Source organism: Oratosquilla oratoria, chromosome 34, assembly GCF_046742065.1.
Source record: "Oratosquilla oratoria isolate Oo_2021 chromosome 34, ASM4674206v1, whole genome shotgun sequence".
Classification (NCBI taxonomy): domain Eukaryota; kingdom Metazoa; phylum Arthropoda; class Malacostraca; order Stomatopoda; family Squillidae; genus Oratosquilla; species Oratosquilla oratoria.
The window spans coordinates 43,814,038-43,831,800 of NC_134810.1; the positions used below are offsets into that span (position 1 = coordinate 43,814,038).

The following is a 17,763-nucleotide window of genomic DNA, read 5'->3' on the forward strand; positions in this document are numbered from 1 at the left end:
ACGAGAATTGATACTTAAGTAAAATATAAATCGAAATAAATAAATAAATGAATAATCAAATGGGAGTCGTGAATAGTAACTGAGTCAACAGCAAGTGAAGCAAGTAAACAAAGACCAGACGATATTCATTGTACGCTGACGTCTCGTATCGCACCTTCCATCGCAGTCAGCTAGGTTACCTGACCCTTCACACTGGATTGGCGGCGGCGGCGGCGGCAGGAAACCGGACTCACTCACTCACTCACTCAATCATCAATTTCATTCTTTTTCAGCCCCTGGTGCAACGTCAGCGCCGTCTGGAGACTTGGACGCAATGACGTCATGACACCAAAGACTTTTCCCGGCTAAAGGAGAGGAATGGTCTGTTTGTAGTGACGCTATTTCTGTGTGAGCTCCTACCCAGGCAAGCTTCCTCACCACTTTTGCTCGTCTACAACAAGTTTCTTCTTCGCACAAGGGGCAGTAAAACAATAAAAAAGACTCACAAAGGGTCATTGAACGAATAAAAGGGAGACGAAGGAAGGCGCCACGAAAGGACCCAATACCTTCCCGGAGCAACAAGGAAGGGTCCGAACCAAGGACTCTCCCCCCCTTCCCCCCGAAGGATCCTATCCTCCACCTCGCTAACCCCCATATCATGAGTTTTCAACTCCTCCTCTCCCCGACACCGCAATCCACCGCGAGCGTAAATGGTCGCGTGGCTATTTCGGGCTCCTTATTCATCCGGGAGTAGGGAGTAGGGAGTAGGGGGTATAGAGACGATAACCGCTAATAGGGCCGGTTTCGAAGTCCCTTGTGTTCGGTTGATGGATGACGAGACTCAAAGGTGAGTGCCCTGCCTTTGACCGTGCTAGGTCAGCCGTGCTGGGACTCTCCTTCCCTCCGAGGGCAAACAGCGTTACATAAGAAGTCTGCCTTTCCCCCAGAGGGACGGCTCACGGTTCTTACAGCCGCTGCTAAGACGCTCGTTTGCTGGAAGAGGAGGAAGAAGAGGAGGAGGAAGAGAAGGAGGGTTGGTGACCTAGGTGCCAAGGTGAACATAGAAACATAAGAATGAAGGAGACTGTAAGAGACCATAAAGCCTTCACTAGACAGTTCCGTGTCCATGACCACCTGTCATCCCCATCCATAAAGTTGTCTAACCGTTTCTTGAAACAACCGATCGTTTCAGCGCTCACTACATGGTTACTAAGTCTGTTCCATTCGTTGACCACCCTGTGCTGGCAGCCCATCCGTGTTCTTGTCTCCTCTCCAACGGTACCCAACGACTACGAAAATGACTCACGACGAATTAAGAGGCGAAATTAAAAACTCCTTCACGCCCTGATTGACGACCTCAGCATTACAAACTTTCCCGACAATGCAACTGTCTTCCACGGGATCCCGTGTCCCGCTCACACACACACACACACGACGGACAACTTTCGAAGCGAGGAGTTGTGTGGTCGGGATGAGGAGGAGATTCGGGAAGGAGCGGCCTCAAAGCTGTTAACGGTGTCCACAACGCGAGCTAAGTGCATTAATCACTCCACCACTATAACCTCAGGACTTGTCTGACTGCCCACTTGAGGACCTACCGGATAACCGGCAGGAATTTGATTGGCACGGGCGTGGCACTCTGAGGGACCACTTCAAAGTGAGGAACCCGCCGAACGACGACCACCTAAAACCCCCCTAACCTTCCCATCCCCGAACTAAACCCCCTTCCCCCCTCCAGAGTTAAAAAAAATAGTTCACCCGATAAAAGAGAGAGGGAATGGCCTGATAAAGGGGGGCAGAGGGTTCGTCTTCCCCCTTTTCTCCTTAACTATTTCAATACGGCGACGTTTCTGGTCCGATCAATGTTAGCTGATCTTATTCAGCTGTGGGGAAGGGAGGGGCAGAATCGGGGGGGGGGGAGAGACCGGACTGAGGGTTCTTTCAGCCCCGAGTCAATTCAGCAGAATAAAATCGGTTGGCACGAGTCGGAACAAAATACATACCAAGAAGTCACCGCGATGAAGGGGGTTGAAGTCGAGAACGTGGAGAGGGGCAGGGGGGAGGGAGGCACCCATCTCCGGTATACGAGGATGATTCATCATATGGAGGGGAGGGGGAGAGGGAGGGGGAGGAAGGGGGGAGAGGGAGGGAGAGGAAGGTAGGGAGGGGGAGAGAGAGGGGGAGGGAGGGGGAAGAAGGGAGGGGGAGAGGTCCGGAACAGCGCCCTTGGGTCTCTTGCCGGGAGTGCCTTTGGCCCACCGACGACGACGAGGAGGAAGAGGAGGTGGAGGAGGAAGAGGAGGTGGAGGAGGAAGAGGAGTTGGAGGACAAAGAGGAGGTGGAGGAGGAAGAGGAGGTGGAGGAGGAAGAGGAAGTGGAAGTGGAAGAAGAAGAGGTGGAGGAAGAGGAGGTGGAGGAAGAGGAGGTGGAGGAAGAGGAGGTGGAGGACAAAGAGGTGGAGGAGGAGGAAGAGAGGTGGAGGAGGAAGAGGAGATGGAGAAGGAAGAGATGGAGGAGAAGGAAGAGGAGATGGGGAGGAAGAGGATGTGGAGGAGGAAGAGGAGGTGAAGGAGGAAGAGAAGTTGGAGGGAGAGGTGAAGGAGAAAGAGGAGGTGGAGGAGGAAGAGGAAGTTGAGCGTATATATACTCCACAGGTTTTCCCCACAGGTGTTGATGCGATACTTATACTTATCATGATTCTATGTCATGTTATGTGGGTGTACAGGGGAAGTGTCTATAACATGTAAGAACCTCTGGCCTTCGGCTTTATTGTGTGGAGTAAGTCCATAGTACGCCTGCACTAGAGGAATTTGTATCCTCATGAAAGCACAACCTCAGCCCTGCCGAGCCATATTTCTGTGAGGCTGTGTCCCTCGCTGCTTTCGGGAACGTTGACTGTGCATATATACAGCCTGGGCTTGTAACCAGGGCTCAGTCATCTAACGACCGGTCACCGTCTCCAGGGGCTACGCTCGCACTAACCAGAATAAAGCCAACAAAGTCTGAGATTTGTTCATTCCCTTTGGACCATAGCCTGAGTGACATACTTATTACATGTTACAGAAGAGGAGAAAGAAGACGAAGAAAAGGGAGAGAAGGATGAATATGAGGAGGAGAAAGAGGGAGAACAAGGAGGAAAAGGAATAGGAGGAGGAGAATGAAAAGGAGAAGGAAGAGGTGAGGAGGAGGAGAAAGGGGAGGAGAGGGAGAACGAGGAGGAGGAGGAAAAGAAGGAGGAGAAGAATGAAAAGGAGAAGGAAGATGAGGAGGAGAAGGAGGAGGGGGAAAAAGAGGAAGAAAAGGAAGAGGAAAGGGAATAGAAGGAAGAGGAGCAGGAAGGGGAGGAGGAGAAGGAAGAGGAAGAAGAGGAGGAGGAAGAGGAGGAGGAGGAGACGGAAGAGGAGGAGGAGGAGACGGAAGAGGAGGAGGAGAACAACGGTCCTGGTCAGTCACGCGGATAATTACACATCGCCTGGGCTAACTGCTCCCACAGGGAGAGCTTGGCAACACTGTTGCGAACCTACTTTAGGTAGAATAACTACTTCGAGGAATAAATAAGAATGCGACTTCGAGGAATAAAAGAATCCGCAAATGAATAAACAAATAAACAAATTAATCTCTGATTAAATGTGTTACGATAATCAGCATTTGATGATGCATTTGTATTTCCTCGACGACAGCTGGGGTTTGTGTCCTTGGGACGATGGTGTGTACTGAAGAAATGGAGTCGAATTATGCTTCTTGTCATCGAGTTATACAACCGAAGAATCGTAAACCCAGGATGGCCCACATGAAGAATTGTCACCCAAAGACAGCCCGCGTGGAGAATTGTCACCCTAAGATAGCCCATATGGAGATTGTCACCCTAAGATAGCCCACATGGAGAATTGTCACCCTAGGATAGCCCACATGAAGAATTGTCACCCTAGGATAGCCCAAATGAAGAATTGTCACCCTAAGATAGCCCACATGAAGAATTGTCACCCTAAGATAGCCCACATGGCGAATGTCACCCTAAGATAGCCCACATGGCGAATGTCACCCTAAGATAGCCCACATGGAGAATTGTCACCCTAAGATAGCCCACATGAAGAATTGTCACCCTAAGATAGCCCACATGAAGAATTGTCACCCTAAAATAGCCCACATGGAAAATCGTCACCCTAAGATAGCCCACATGGAGAACTGTCACCCTAGGATAGCCCACATGAAGAATTGTCACCCTTTCGAAGCCTGGGGTAACGATTCTTCTTGTGATTCGTTACAGGAAATGTGCTGAAGGAAAGAGATTTCAGGGAATAACAGCAGAGAGGAAGGATGGTATAGTTTTTATCAATATTATTAAACGAGACGAATCTCCAGCCACTGCAGAAAAGAAAAAAACGTGCGACTCTGGTCGCAGGAAAACCTGCACGATGGAATTCATTTACACCAAAGGAAGAAAAGCAAAAATAACGTTGGGCTGTGTTCCAACTCATTATCAAACCTGAGGCCATTAGCTGGGCCACGCTGACCATTCCACCACGACCCTTTGTAGATCCGGGTTGGAATTCCGCGCTGTTAACTATAAAGAGCCTCTTGGGAGAGGGTGCTCTTAGGGACTGTAGGGGGCGGGGGGAGGGGAAAGAGTGGGAAAGTGGGGGAGGAAGGTGGTGGTGGTGGGGGGGGGGGGTAGTTGGCAGCTCCCCTGAGGGCCCACATCGCTTAAAAGCCCTTGGTCGTAAATTTAGTGATGGCGTGACAGCTGGTCTTCTTAGCTCTCGTATAAATAGAGCCAAGTTGAGCTGAGCAAGAGAGGAGACTTCGGAGAGGACTTCGAGCGGACTTCGAGAACGTAGGTCGACGTGGACCATCTTGGCAACGGGGTCAGATTTTTATTTATTTATTTATTCATTTATTTATTTGTTTATTTTATAAATTGGGAGTGAAATGTCACTCCCACGGGCTTTGTTTGATCCCGTGCGATGGTGTTTATCAGATTTTGGTGGTTAGGGTGAGAATGGGGGGACACCATGGTGGTAGTTTGGGTTGGGGAGATAGAGGATGTATTGGTGGGTAACATAAGGTGTGCTGGTGTTGGTTCTGGCGGTTGTTGAGGTGTTAATTGTACTGGTAATAGAGACCCTGGAGGTGGTAGTACAGTCAGCGGCCGTACTGGTGGGTCATACAGAGGTTTGGGGTGTTGGTGATCTTGGTGCTAGAACCGAAGGTCAATGATGGTGGTAAGTCGTGGCGGTGGTGTGTGGCCGGAGGATATGAACGGGCATCTTCTGACCCACTTTAAAAAAAAAAAAGGGGGGGGGGGGAAGAAAAGTGCGGGGGTCTGTGTTATCGGTTGTCGCCCCGTCGAAGTACCAAAGTAGTGGTGGAGGCGTCAAAGGAAAGATTGGTGATTTAAGCTGAACGGTGTACCAAAAGGAAAGAGAGAAATAAATAAAAAAGGCACGCAGTTAGACAAAGAGAGAGAGAGAGAGAGAGAGAGAGAGAGAGAGAGAGAGAGAGAGAGAGAGAGAGATAGAGAGAGAGAGATAGAGAGAGAGAGAGAGGAGAGAGAGAGAGGTAGAGATCAGAGACACAGAGGCCAAGACGACTTCGTGTTATCCATTCATCCATCCACCCATGCATCCATTCATCTATTCGATCACACACACACAGACACACACACACACACACACACACACATACACACATAATATATATACATACATATATTATATATTTATATATATATATATATATATATATATATATATAGATATATATAATATATATATATATATAATATATATATATATATATATAATATATATATATATATATATATATATATACACTCTCTCTCACACACACACACACACCGAGTGCTTCAGTTCGTGCATGTGTACATTCATGAACACATTCAGCGTGTCTGAATGAAATCTGCCTTTCCATGTGCGCGCGTGTTCCTGTAACCATATACGTGTTTGCACTCGGGAGAGTTTAAGCGCCTGCGCTAGTGTATGTAAATAGCTGTTCTGTGTTTCTTAGCGAGTGTGTGTGTGTGTGTGTGTGTGTGTGTGTGTGTGTGTGTGTGTGTGTGTGTGTGTGTGTGTGTGTGTGTGTGTGTCATTCACCATGGTCTTGGATCACGTGTTGCACTCGTGATCGACAGCTATTACCTTCCCGGAAGAGAGCTCAGAACTCATACATAACCGATCTATGGGTAATGCTATGACCGTACACACACGCACACACACACACCCAAATCCCCGCCCATGAGAGTTGGAGTAACGGCTCGCAGGGCAGCGATACTGAAATCATTTCAGCCCTGGACGGGATTCGAACTCGGACCGCTGGGTTAGCAGTTGCGAACGCTACCACTGTGTTGTGTGTGTGTGTGTGTGTGTGTGTGTGTGTGTGTGTGTGTGTGTGTGTGTGTGTGTGTGTGTGTGTGTGCACGAAAGGTTCATTGGCTGGTTGCAAGAGTGTAAGTGTGAATATCTGTGTACATAACCAAGTGCGTGCTTGAGTGCGCTGCTGCTCTGCAGGCAGTCTCAGCGTCGAGAGGTAGTCCCCCCGATTCATCCGCGCGGATGCGGACGCTCGTAAGTGATCCGATTACTAGAGTGGTTGATGAAACGCAACTTCCCAAATAACCAGACAGGCATCTCCTTTTTACCAGGCATCCTCACAACCCCACCGCACCCCAACCCCACGAGTGAACGGGGAGCGGGGGAAAACGGGGATGGTGGGAAACCCATAGAAAACGGGTTGAGGGTATGTACTCACCAGGGCGTGGCGCTTCTGCACGGGGCGGGGCAGAGCGGGGCGGCACGGGCGGCGGGCGTGGGCGGCCGCCTTTGCTCATCAGCAGCTCTGCAAAACGGAAATAAAAACGTCAAATCTGTGCATCTGTTTCTTGTGTATATGTGCGTGTACGTGTGTGTGTGTTTCCTCTCCCCGGTTCTTCTACCTTTCTTCCTTCTCCATTTTTCTCCATTTCCTTCTTATTTCAAAATTGTCCGTTCCTCTTTCATTTTACTCAGCTTTGAATTCGAGTGCTATGGCATGAAAAATTATTATGCTAAGAAAAGACAATGGGCTTGCAGTCACAAACGTACACACACACACACACACACACATACACATGCACGCACACATATGCACACACACACACATATGCACGCACGCACACACACACACGCATACAAATACACATACACATACTACGCACGCACGCACACAAATACACACACACGCACGCACACAAATACACACGCACGCACGCACACACACACACACACACACGCATACAAATACACATACACATACTACGCACGCACGCACGCACACAAATACACACACACGCACGCACACAAATACACACACGTACGCACGCACACATGGCGCACGTGCGCATGCAGCCCAACCATGATGCCCGCAAGCGCGCACACGACTGCCACCTGACGTCATCCTCCTCCCATGGCACCAACATCTGTTCCCGTAGGTCCGGGTATTTCCCGGGCCGGCGCCAGCTCGCCCTGCCAGATACCCCTCTCCCCGCTCCCCCGCCCTGGCGCCACGCGTAGTGAGAGCGCTGGCGTCACGGCCAAGAGTAAACCCCGGCGGCGCCAGATGCGCCAAATGCATATTCAGGGTCGGTGGTAAGGAGGTTGGCGACAAGAGGAGGTGGTAAGTACCCTGCTGGCGCCGGAGAGACTACTGATGAAGTCTTGTCGCCGGAATTTTCGCGGGAGGTTCATTACGCGAATTGGCGCCGAGCTGGCGTCCGAGGAATGACACCGGAAATTTATCTTCCTCTTATAAGACGCTTTGTTGTGGCGCCAGCGACGCAACCGTTTTTGTGAAGGGTGCAGTTGTCACATCGTTGATTACATTTACCGGTTAACCAAGTAGAATTTTCTCTCTCTTGGTTTCTCGCCCACAATCGCAGGAATCCTCCCTTGCGAAATAAAAGTCAGCCAGACAGGAATAAAAAATATGATTAGCGGGTCAAGCAAGTGAACCCCTGTACCACGGCAGGCCCCCCGAAAGGTAAAAATGGGTTTCCCGCTCTGAGGTAAATGCGTTGGCAAAGACGGCAAAATAAGCTGGTGCCGGGTGGTAAGAGGATGACTGGCGCCGGACAAGACGTGATCTGCTGGCGCCGCAGGGTGGTAAATAGACAACTGGCGCCGAATCCCGAGGGTCGGACTTGGCAACCTGGCAATGACGTCATGCAGACATACGGGGAGAGAGAGGTAGAGTTACATGGACAAACGAACACCAAATGACCTATTGGTCCTTACACGGCTGTTCTGGTACTTAACCTATTAATACTTTTTAACCTATCTAGAAATAAATCATTCTAGTCGGGGATTTGTAGCTAAGTAAATGTGTCGAGACGTTTTTTAAAAGCCTCTACAGTGGAACAACTAATGAGATTGGGTAGTAAACCATTCCATGTATTAATAACGCGATTGAAGAAAAAGTATTGCACCACGTCTATCTTAAATCGTTTTCCTACAATCTTGCATCCATTGTTGCTAGTTGCGTTTGAGGCGTAAATTTTGAAATATTTTCCCGTATCCGTGTTTTCAATTCCTTTGACAATTTTGAAGACCTCAATTAGATCACCCTTCATTCTTCGTTTCGAGAGACTAAACAAATTCAGTTCTATCAACCCATTCAACTCATGTCAGCCGCTTGTGGTGTAGATACGAAAAACCGGATATGGTAGGCCTCGCGCCGGCCCGTACATCCGAATATCATCTGATGCGGCTTGACCGCGCGAGGACTGACGTCATATTTTTCTGGTGTTTGATCAAACATTTTGGTGTTTTATGATTTTTTGTTTTATTTGACCAAATGACAAGAATCTTGTCATCGGAGTTTAAAGGGTTAACCGCTCTTCGTACGGCTTGGAGTGAACCAATAGTGGCTCTTGAGTACCCTTTTTTCCTGAAAAATTCTTTAGGATCTTCTTTGCTGATTTTGATGAGCCTTTTGGATTCTCGGCGACATCTTGTGTACTCTAATCTACGAGTACCTGCTTGGCTATGTATTGATTTGTATCTCATATACGTATGTTTCTTGGCTAGCAAAATAGTGTTTTGATATCAGCATTCCATCATTTAGGTTTGGCATTAATCCTTGATGGACGGCTATCGCGCATTGGAACACGTTTATCAAATGCTTTCTTGAGTATATTAGAGAATATATCCCAATTTTGTTCAACATCCTGAATTTTGTAAATTTCTGACCAGTCGGTGTTTCCAAGTATGCCTCTTAGTTTTTCTAAGTCTGCTTTATGGAAGTTTGGTACCTTCTAGAAGCTTTTGTTTTGCAGCTTCATGTTACAATCGATGTGTGAGGATGCTTTGGTCACCGGTGCTGAATTTCGGTCCAACATTTACATCCGTTATTTGGTTATCGTTAGTAGAAAGAATGTTATCGAGAACATCCTGTCCACGTGTTGGCCCGCGAATGTGTTGATACTAAAAACTTTACAAAATATTTGAGTAGAGCCCAACACCGGTGTGCGAATTTAATGTTACACCCCATACGGTGACTGGTAAGTTGAAATCTTCGTTCTCGCTGCAAATATCTAAAATCTGGAGGTCAATGAACAAGACCAATAGTAAATTTCTCGAACGTTGTGCAAATTTACACGTATTTAGCGTCAATGTTCCTTACATGTGTTTCAGTAATTCCCTGTGTTTGCAGGCGTGGTTTTACATAAAGAAGTACACTATCACCCGCTCTCTGTGGCCGTTTGTCACTGAATTTTTTTTTTTTTTTTTTTTTTTGCATCCGACCTAGATATGGATCAAAAGGTCTCCTGTCGGCATGCTCTGCCTTTGTAATCCTTTGTAATATCGAGTACCCTTTTATACTATATTCCGCAAAGAAACCTCTATTCTTATTGCTTATCCAAGATTGAATGACCCCAACAATGTCATTGTCTTCGAGAAAGGTAAATACACCAAGATCTTGGAATTTGTTTCGCAAGCTACGTGCACTGACTAAATAGACTTTTGGTTGCTGCCTTTGAGTGGATACTTGATTTCTGCTTTCTACAATGGAGATGAAGGTCCCTTCTGCTCTCGTTTTTTTTTTTTTTTTTGCCTGATATGCCTCCAGTGCATCATTGAGGAGTCTACCTAGGCGAGCAGATCCAATTGGATTAAGGTGGAGCCCGTCTCGATTAAAAAGTGTTTGTTGATCGCAGAAATGATTCCACAAGTCTATGAACTCGATATTTTCATGCGAGTACAAGGACTTAAACGGTTATTTGTGCTGAAAGCCCAGTTTTATTACACCGCCATGTTTGGCCGAGATGAAGCTTTTGTCCACCTAAGGGGAGGGGGTGGTGATGTCTACTTTTACCCACACTGGCCCTCTGACACATGTGGTGTCCCAGAAGGCAACGGTTGGCTGACCGACCGATTGGTTTATGACCTACCACGCTAGGATCCCTTGTGACCCGCGGTATTGGCACTCTCGTACACTGCCGCAAGAATGCAGGGTTGTTTATGCACTTTTTGACAATTTTGGAGCACTTAACCACTGCAATTCCTTATCCGACGTTGGTGGTGCGCGTCACCGATCGTTTTGACCATCATTCCGCTATCGCGCGGCACTCTCGCTACTTTGAAAACACGGGTAACGTGGGAACGCTACCCAGTGCTTCTGCACGTCGAGGAGGAGGAGAGAGATGGGGAGATGAGGAGAGGAAGAAAATGAAGGGTGTAAAAGAAAAGTAAAGTTAGGAGGTGGAGGAGGAGGAGGAGGAGGAGGTGAAGAGGAGGAGGGGGGAGGAGGAGGGAGAAGAGGAGGAGGAGGAGGGGGAAGAGGAGGAGGGGGAAGAGGAGGAGGAGGAGGAGGGGGAAGAGGAGGAGGAGGAGGAGGGGGAAGAGGAGGAGGAGTAGGGGGAAGAGGAGGAGGAGTAGGGGGAAGAGGAGGAGGAGTAGGGGGAAGAGGAGGAGGAGTAGGGGGAAGAGGAGGAGGAGTAGGGGGAAGAGGAGGAGGAGTAGGGGGAAGAGGAGGAGGAGGAGGAGGAGGAGGAGGAGGAGGAGGAGGAGGAGGAGGAGGAGGAGGAGGAGGAGGAGGAGGAGGAGGAAGGTTTTGTTTGATGGTGATCTGAATGCTAGCGGAAGTACAGCACAGCACAGCACCGTGTAATAGATGGACAGCACGAGTAACGAGTGAGTGGGTGGGTGGGTGTGGTTTTGAGATGAGAATCACACCGCCAGAAGCATCATCACTACACAATCACCAAGACTTGGTCTTTCTGCTAAGTCATCTCTGGTTGGTGAAAGACATGATCCCCCACTATCCTGCCACCACGACAAACGACTCAAGAACGGTGTCACTGCTATTGACACCTTTACTGCCATCCCTTTCAGAGCAATGTATGCCATGACTAGCACCACCAGAACAACGATAACAACATCCTCTTCCACCAAGACATCCAGTGTCACCAAAACACCTAATTCCACTACTTGGGACTCCATCACCAAAACATCAATAATATCCCCCTACTCATCATTGGGGAAAAAAATCACCACGCCCTACCACCAATATCATTACCACCATCATCACTAATATAAACACTGCTCTGAACACCACCACTGCCACCACTGCCACCACCGCCAAAGGTGTCGATGTGAGGGTTGCCAACTCTTGATGGTGATGAAGTCATTGCCTGCTAGGGACTGGACTCCCTCCCCCCCACCTCTTCTCTCCTCTCTCTCCCACCCCCTCTCCTCTCCTCTCTCCCTCTCACCTCTCCCCCCCCTCACCTCTCGCCTCTCCTCCCCTTTTCCTCCTTTCTCCCTCATTCGCACTCAGCCTCCCTCGTCCCTCTTTTTTGTCTCACTTTTCCTCCTATCTACTCTCTCCCTCCTATCTACTCTCTTACTGCCCCCTTCTCTTTTCTTTTCTCCCTTCTCCCTCAATCTCTTCTCCCACCTCTTCTTTATCTCCATCACTCTCCTCCTCTCCTCTCTTTCCCTTCCTCTCTCACTCTTCCACTCTTCCATCCTTTCCTCTCCCTTTTCTCATCTTTTGTCCTTCCACCCCTCCCTCTCTTCCATCCTCCTCCCTATTCCCCCACCCCTTTCCCCACTCTTCCCTACTCCCCCCTCTTCCCTCCTTTCCCTTCCCCCCACTCCTCTCCATACATTTCCCCTCCAACCTTTCCCTCTCTGATTTCCCTTCTCCATCTCTTGTGCCCCTCCCTTGCCCCTCCCTTAGCCCCCCTTGACCCTCCTCTTTTGCTCCCCTTCTCCCTCTCCCTCTTCCTCTCCCTCTCCTCTCTCCCTCGATCCCCCTTAATCCTCCTTTCACTCGCCGTCCGCCTGCCCGACCCCTTCCTCTCCATCTAAATGAGTTTACAAGAATGTTAATGTGGAAGAGGGATTGTCTGCGTGTGTTCATAGGCAAAATACACACGCGCGCACACGCACACACGCGTACACACACACACGTACACACACACACACACGTACACACACACACGTACACACACACACGTATACACACACACATTCACAAACGCACGCACACACAGTCTGATTATCGCGTGCAAATATTCTGTATCTGTGTACGCATTTGTGTGTGTGTGTGTGTGTGTGTGTGTGTGTGTGTGTGTGTGTGTGTGTGTGTGTGTGTGTGTGTGTGTGTGTGTGCGTGTGTGTGTGTGCGTGTGTGTGTGCGTGCATGCATATGTGTTCGTGCATGCGTATGTGCGCATGCATGCGTATATGCGTATGTGTACCATGCGCGTATGAGTGCTTGTGTATGCGTGGGGCGTTTATGTGTACGGGTGCTCACGTGATTGGCTGGTGTGGTTACAGACGGACGCACGTGTGTGTGTGTGCGCGCGCGTGTGTGTGTATGTGTACGTGTGTGTGTGTGTGTGTGTGTTGGCAGGCGAACCATCGCGGCTATAAAACGAGACTCGAGAGCTGAGCATCACGTGGTTTGAGCCTATTTAGGTCCCTTTCACAGTCGCTGGGGTTCGTCTTGATGAATCCCAAAAAACTCAGGTGGTGGGGGGTGGAGGGAGGGAGGGAGGGAGGGAGGGAGGGAGAGAGAGAGAGAGAGAGAGAGAGAGAGAGAGAGTGAGAGAGAGAGAGAGTGAGAGAGAGAGATAGAGACAGAGAAAGAAATAGAGACATAGAAACAGAGAGACAGGAGAGTGTAAGAGAAAGAGAAACAGAGAGGAAGAGAGAGAGACAGAGAGACAGAAAGAGAGTGTAAGAAAAAGAGAGACCGAAAGACAAAGAGAGGGGGTGTAAAAGAGAGAGATAAAGAGTAATGGCACCCCTGACTGCGACCTGTTGGCACTCCTGCCTTTTCGTGCTCGTTCAAAGGAACACAATTTTTGTGCAAATTACCGATACACGTGAACAAAACTATACGTGAAAACACTCAGCCTCCGGCGGTGGTACACTTTATACACTTTGCTCTGGTCGACCCCGATTCACTTCATTCAATGTATGCTATCTACCCAAACTCCGGGGTGCCCCTGCAACTTGTTGTCGTTCCCGGGAACAAAATCCCACTCTCGGCATCCGTGATGCCTGGGACGAATGACCCCATAAACACGACACCTCCAACTGCCTCTGAAGCCTTTTCACGAGGTGTTAATAGACGGTAAACCCTATGTCAGGGGATAAGGATACCGTCACAATATTCCCCATGCGTGGTCGTGAAGACTCCAAGGAGGGATTGACATGAAGAATTGTCACCCCGGAACGCCCACATGAAAAATCGTCACCCCATGAGATCCCACCTGAAGAATTGTCACCCCAGAACGCCTCCATGAAGAATTGTCACCCTAGGATAGCCCACATGAAGAATTGTCACCCTAAGATAGCCCAAGTGAAGAATTGTCACCCTAAGATAGCCCACAAGAAGAATTGTTACCCTAGGATGTCCCACACGAAGAATTGTCACCCTAGGATAGCCCACATGAAGAATTGTCACCCTAGGATGTCCCACACGAAGAATTGTCACCCTAGGATAGCCCACATGAAGAATTGTCACCCTAGGATGTCCCACACGAAGAATTGTCACCCTAGGATAGCCCACATGAAGAATTGTCACCCTAAGATGTCCCACACGAAGAATTGTCACCCTAGGATAGCCCACATGAAGAATTGTCACCCTAGGATAGCTCAAGTGAAGAATTGTAACCCTAAGATAGCCCACAAGAAGAATTGTTACCCTAGGATGTCCCACACGAATAATTGTCACCCTAGGATAGCCCACATGAAGAATTGTCACCCTAGGATGTCCCACACGAAGAATTGTCACCCTAGGATAGCCCACATGAAGAATTGTCACCCTAGGATGTCCCACACGAAGAATTGTCACCCTAGGATAGCCCACATGAAGAATTGTCACCTTGTCGAAGTCTGGGGTGACGATTCTTCATGTGATCCCAGAGAGATGGAACGAGAGGACGAGGGGCCCCTCCCCACTCCCAAATTCTCGCCGATGCCGATTCACCGAAAAAAAAGTGCCGATTCTTGCTGATGCCGATTAAGCGGCACACCCCTACACGACGCCACTACTGTTTGATGTTCCCTAAACTCCTCTGCTGAATAAAGTCGCTAGGTTCGATCCGAAAACTCTTCTACGTCACCAGTCCCCACCGCGACCACTGCCTCCGTCTCTGCCGCTCTGCAGCTGAAGAGAATCGTCTGGCGTGAACTTGAAACAAGACTATGAGGTGGACCTTACCCCCCCCCCCGGTGCACTACCAGGACATGTGGTTATTACCGAGAGTCGCTGGGATCGAACCCGGCCTTATGTTGTCACCGGGCTAGATCGGTGTCCGACGCGCCTAGCAGTGTGGCGAGAGGAAGGGATGACCATCCATCCACAAAGAGCCAGCATAGCGGAGAAAAACACGTGGGTGGAGAGTGGATGGATGGAGGGTGGATGGTGGAAGCGTGCCTAAGCTGAGGTATCCGGTAAGTTTCTCGAAATCAATTGTTCGACAATAAATTTCTCGAAATAAATTGTTAGATAATAAATTGCTCTAAATAAATTACTCGAAAATATGATATCGAGCGATCACTCGAAAAGCACATTGCTCGAAAACTGATTAGGTAGTTAGGATAGGATAGGTTAGGTTACGTTTGGTTAGGCTTGGTTAGGTTAGGTTAGATTAGGCTGGGTTAAAAAAAGTTAGGTTTGGTTAGGTTAGGCTATGTTAGGTTAGGTTAGGCTGGGTTAGGTTAAGTTAGGTTAGGTTAAGTTAGATTAGGTTAGGTAGGTTAGGTTAGATTAGGTAGGTTAGGTTAGATTAGGTAGGTTAGGTAGTATTCAACCGTTAAACAACTGACTCCGAGCAATTTACTGTCGAGCAATAGATAGTTCGAGAAATAATTTTTCGTGCAAATTATTTCGAGCCATTTACAGTCGAGCAAATGATTTCGTGATATTTATTTAGATTCCTTGGCTGGCCACCCTCCTTATAAGGGGGAAAAGGCACTTTGGTATGTGTATGTTTATATATTGTTGTCAGTGTGACTTTCTTTAACAGGTTTCCCGCCCACAATCGTCTTGTGCAAAGGCCCACTTTGGAACAGGTCAGTGCCCCGACATTCACAAGGGAAACAAGCAAGAACTGGTTTGCTGAATTCACAGTCACACACTAAGCTTACGACCCGTTTCCGACCACCTTCGACGGACGGTGACACTTTCGTTTCTCTCACTCATAAGAACATAAGAATGAAGGAGACTGCAAGAGACCATAAGGCCTACACTAGGCAGCTCCATACCCATCACCACCTGTCATCCCCATCCATAAAGTTGTCTAATCGTTTCTTAAAACAACTGATAGTTTCAGCGCTTACTACATGGCCAAGTGGCCATTTCATCTTCATCTTCATGACGGGGGGTAGGGAGATTCCTTCCAATTGCAGCATTGTCTTGAATTCTTTTTATAAACAGAGGAACAGCACAAATCAACCTGGTCGCCGGTGGTCGAAAACAGGTCGTAAGCTTGGTGTGATAAGGTGGTCAACGAATGGAATAGACTTAGTAACCATGTTGTAGTGAACGCTGAAACTCTTGGTTGTTTTAAGAAACAGACAACGTTATGGATGGAGGATGACAGGTGGTCATGGACATGGAACTGCCTTGTGTAGGCCTTATGGTCTCTTGCAGTCTCCTTCATTCTCATGGTCTTATGTTATGGGGTGATGTGGGGGGGGGAGACGTAAGTTCTTTCTCCTTACAGCATTGGTAACAAGTCAACAACGATTTTACAAAGGATTACAAATGAGCATGCCGATAGGAGACCTTTTGGTCCATAATTATATCGGATGCAAAAAAAATTATAATTATAAATAAATAAATAAAAATAATAATAATATAAATAACAATAGATGAAATAAATAATTAAATAGGTAAAGTTAAATAATAAACAAACAGGTAAATAGTAAACCATAAAAGCACAGAGAGAAACCTCTTAGCTGAATAAAATCGCCAGGCACCGGTCAGAACAAAACAATTATGTTGAACGAATTGATCTAGAGAATTAGGCGAGGATGGTTGCGAGAGAACTGTTCCTGAGCTCGCTAGCCGTTACGCCACCACAACCCCCCCCCCCCCACTCCTCACATGCTCAGAAGCACTGAGCGTGGGTTGTTCCCACAGTTAAAAAATCTGGGCATAAAAGTGTTGCTCAAACATACAGTGGTGGTTATGTATAAGAAAGAATCTGAGCCTGCGGTTATCCATCAAGCGAGCTATTCATTACGTCATAAGACTCTCCACCCACTCCCCCTCCCCCTTCCTTGGCCGAAGCCTATAAATGGCAGAATCCCCTCCCCCTTTTCCTCCTCCTCCCCTCTCCCCACTCTGAAGTACAAGCATACACGTGTTTGCGAGCATACAACGATAGTCGTGTTACAGTGTTACAATTGCGGGTGGTAGGGTCACTTGTTACAGTGTTACAATTGTGGGTGATAGGGTCACGGGTTACAGCAGTGCAAGGAGCTGGTACCCTGCACCAACCAGGGCCAAGCTACGAGGCAGCAGAACACCAGGGAATATTTATCAGCTAATCGTGGTGCACACGGGCGTTGAACAAGATAAGACCTGATTGAGGGTGGGGGGGAGGAGAGGGGGAGTGTGGCGTCGTTGTCACAAAGCAGAGAGGGAGGGAGGGAGGGAGAGAGAGAGATGGTGAGGGAGAGGGAGAGGGGAAGGGAGGGAGAGGGAGAGGCAGATAGATAGAGTGGGAGAGAGAGACAGGGAAAGAGATATACAGAGAGAGGGAGACAGAGAAAGAGACAGAGAGAGACAGTGAGATAGACATAGAGAGAGACAGAGAGAAGGAAGAAAGACAGAGAGGGAGGGAGGGAGAGGGAGAGAGGGGGAGAGAGAGAAAAAAAAAGAGAAAAAAGAGAGAGAGAGAGAGAGAGAGAGAGAGAGAGAGAGAGAGAGAGATAGTGTAGATAGGCATACGTATAGCTACAGCCTCTCCTTCACTCGTAACTGTCGAGGGCCCTGGCGAGCTGTGAGAAAGACAAATAGGTCCATGCACAGGGTCTCAGACAAAGGCGCAGGAATGCACACATGTACGCGCATATACGAACAAACATACATACATACACACACACACACACACACACGCACACACACGCACACACACATATATACAAACGCACATTTGAATCTAAGTATGTTAATCGAGAAACAGGACCCCATAAGCGTTGTTCCTTTCACGAGTACTATAATTAGTAAAACACAATTACAGGGGACAAGCGTCGTTGCACT

At 48.3% G+C, this 17,763-nt stretch overlaps 1 protein-coding gene across 15 annotated transcripts in view; it reads right to left on the reverse strand.

The window, feature by feature from the left end:
- Positions 1–17,763, reverse strand: part of LOC143018276 (uncharacterized) — a 178,972-nt gene that overhangs the window by 100,074 nt on the left and 61,135 nt on the right. For all 15 annotated transcript variants that reach the window (XM_076173575.1, XM_076173571.1, XM_076173570.1 and 12 more), the window contains exon 2: positions 6,748–6,834. The gene's annotated coding sequence lies outside the window, so the exon portion shown is untranslated. The remainder of the gene's footprint in view (positions 1–6,747; positions 6,835–17,763) is intronic.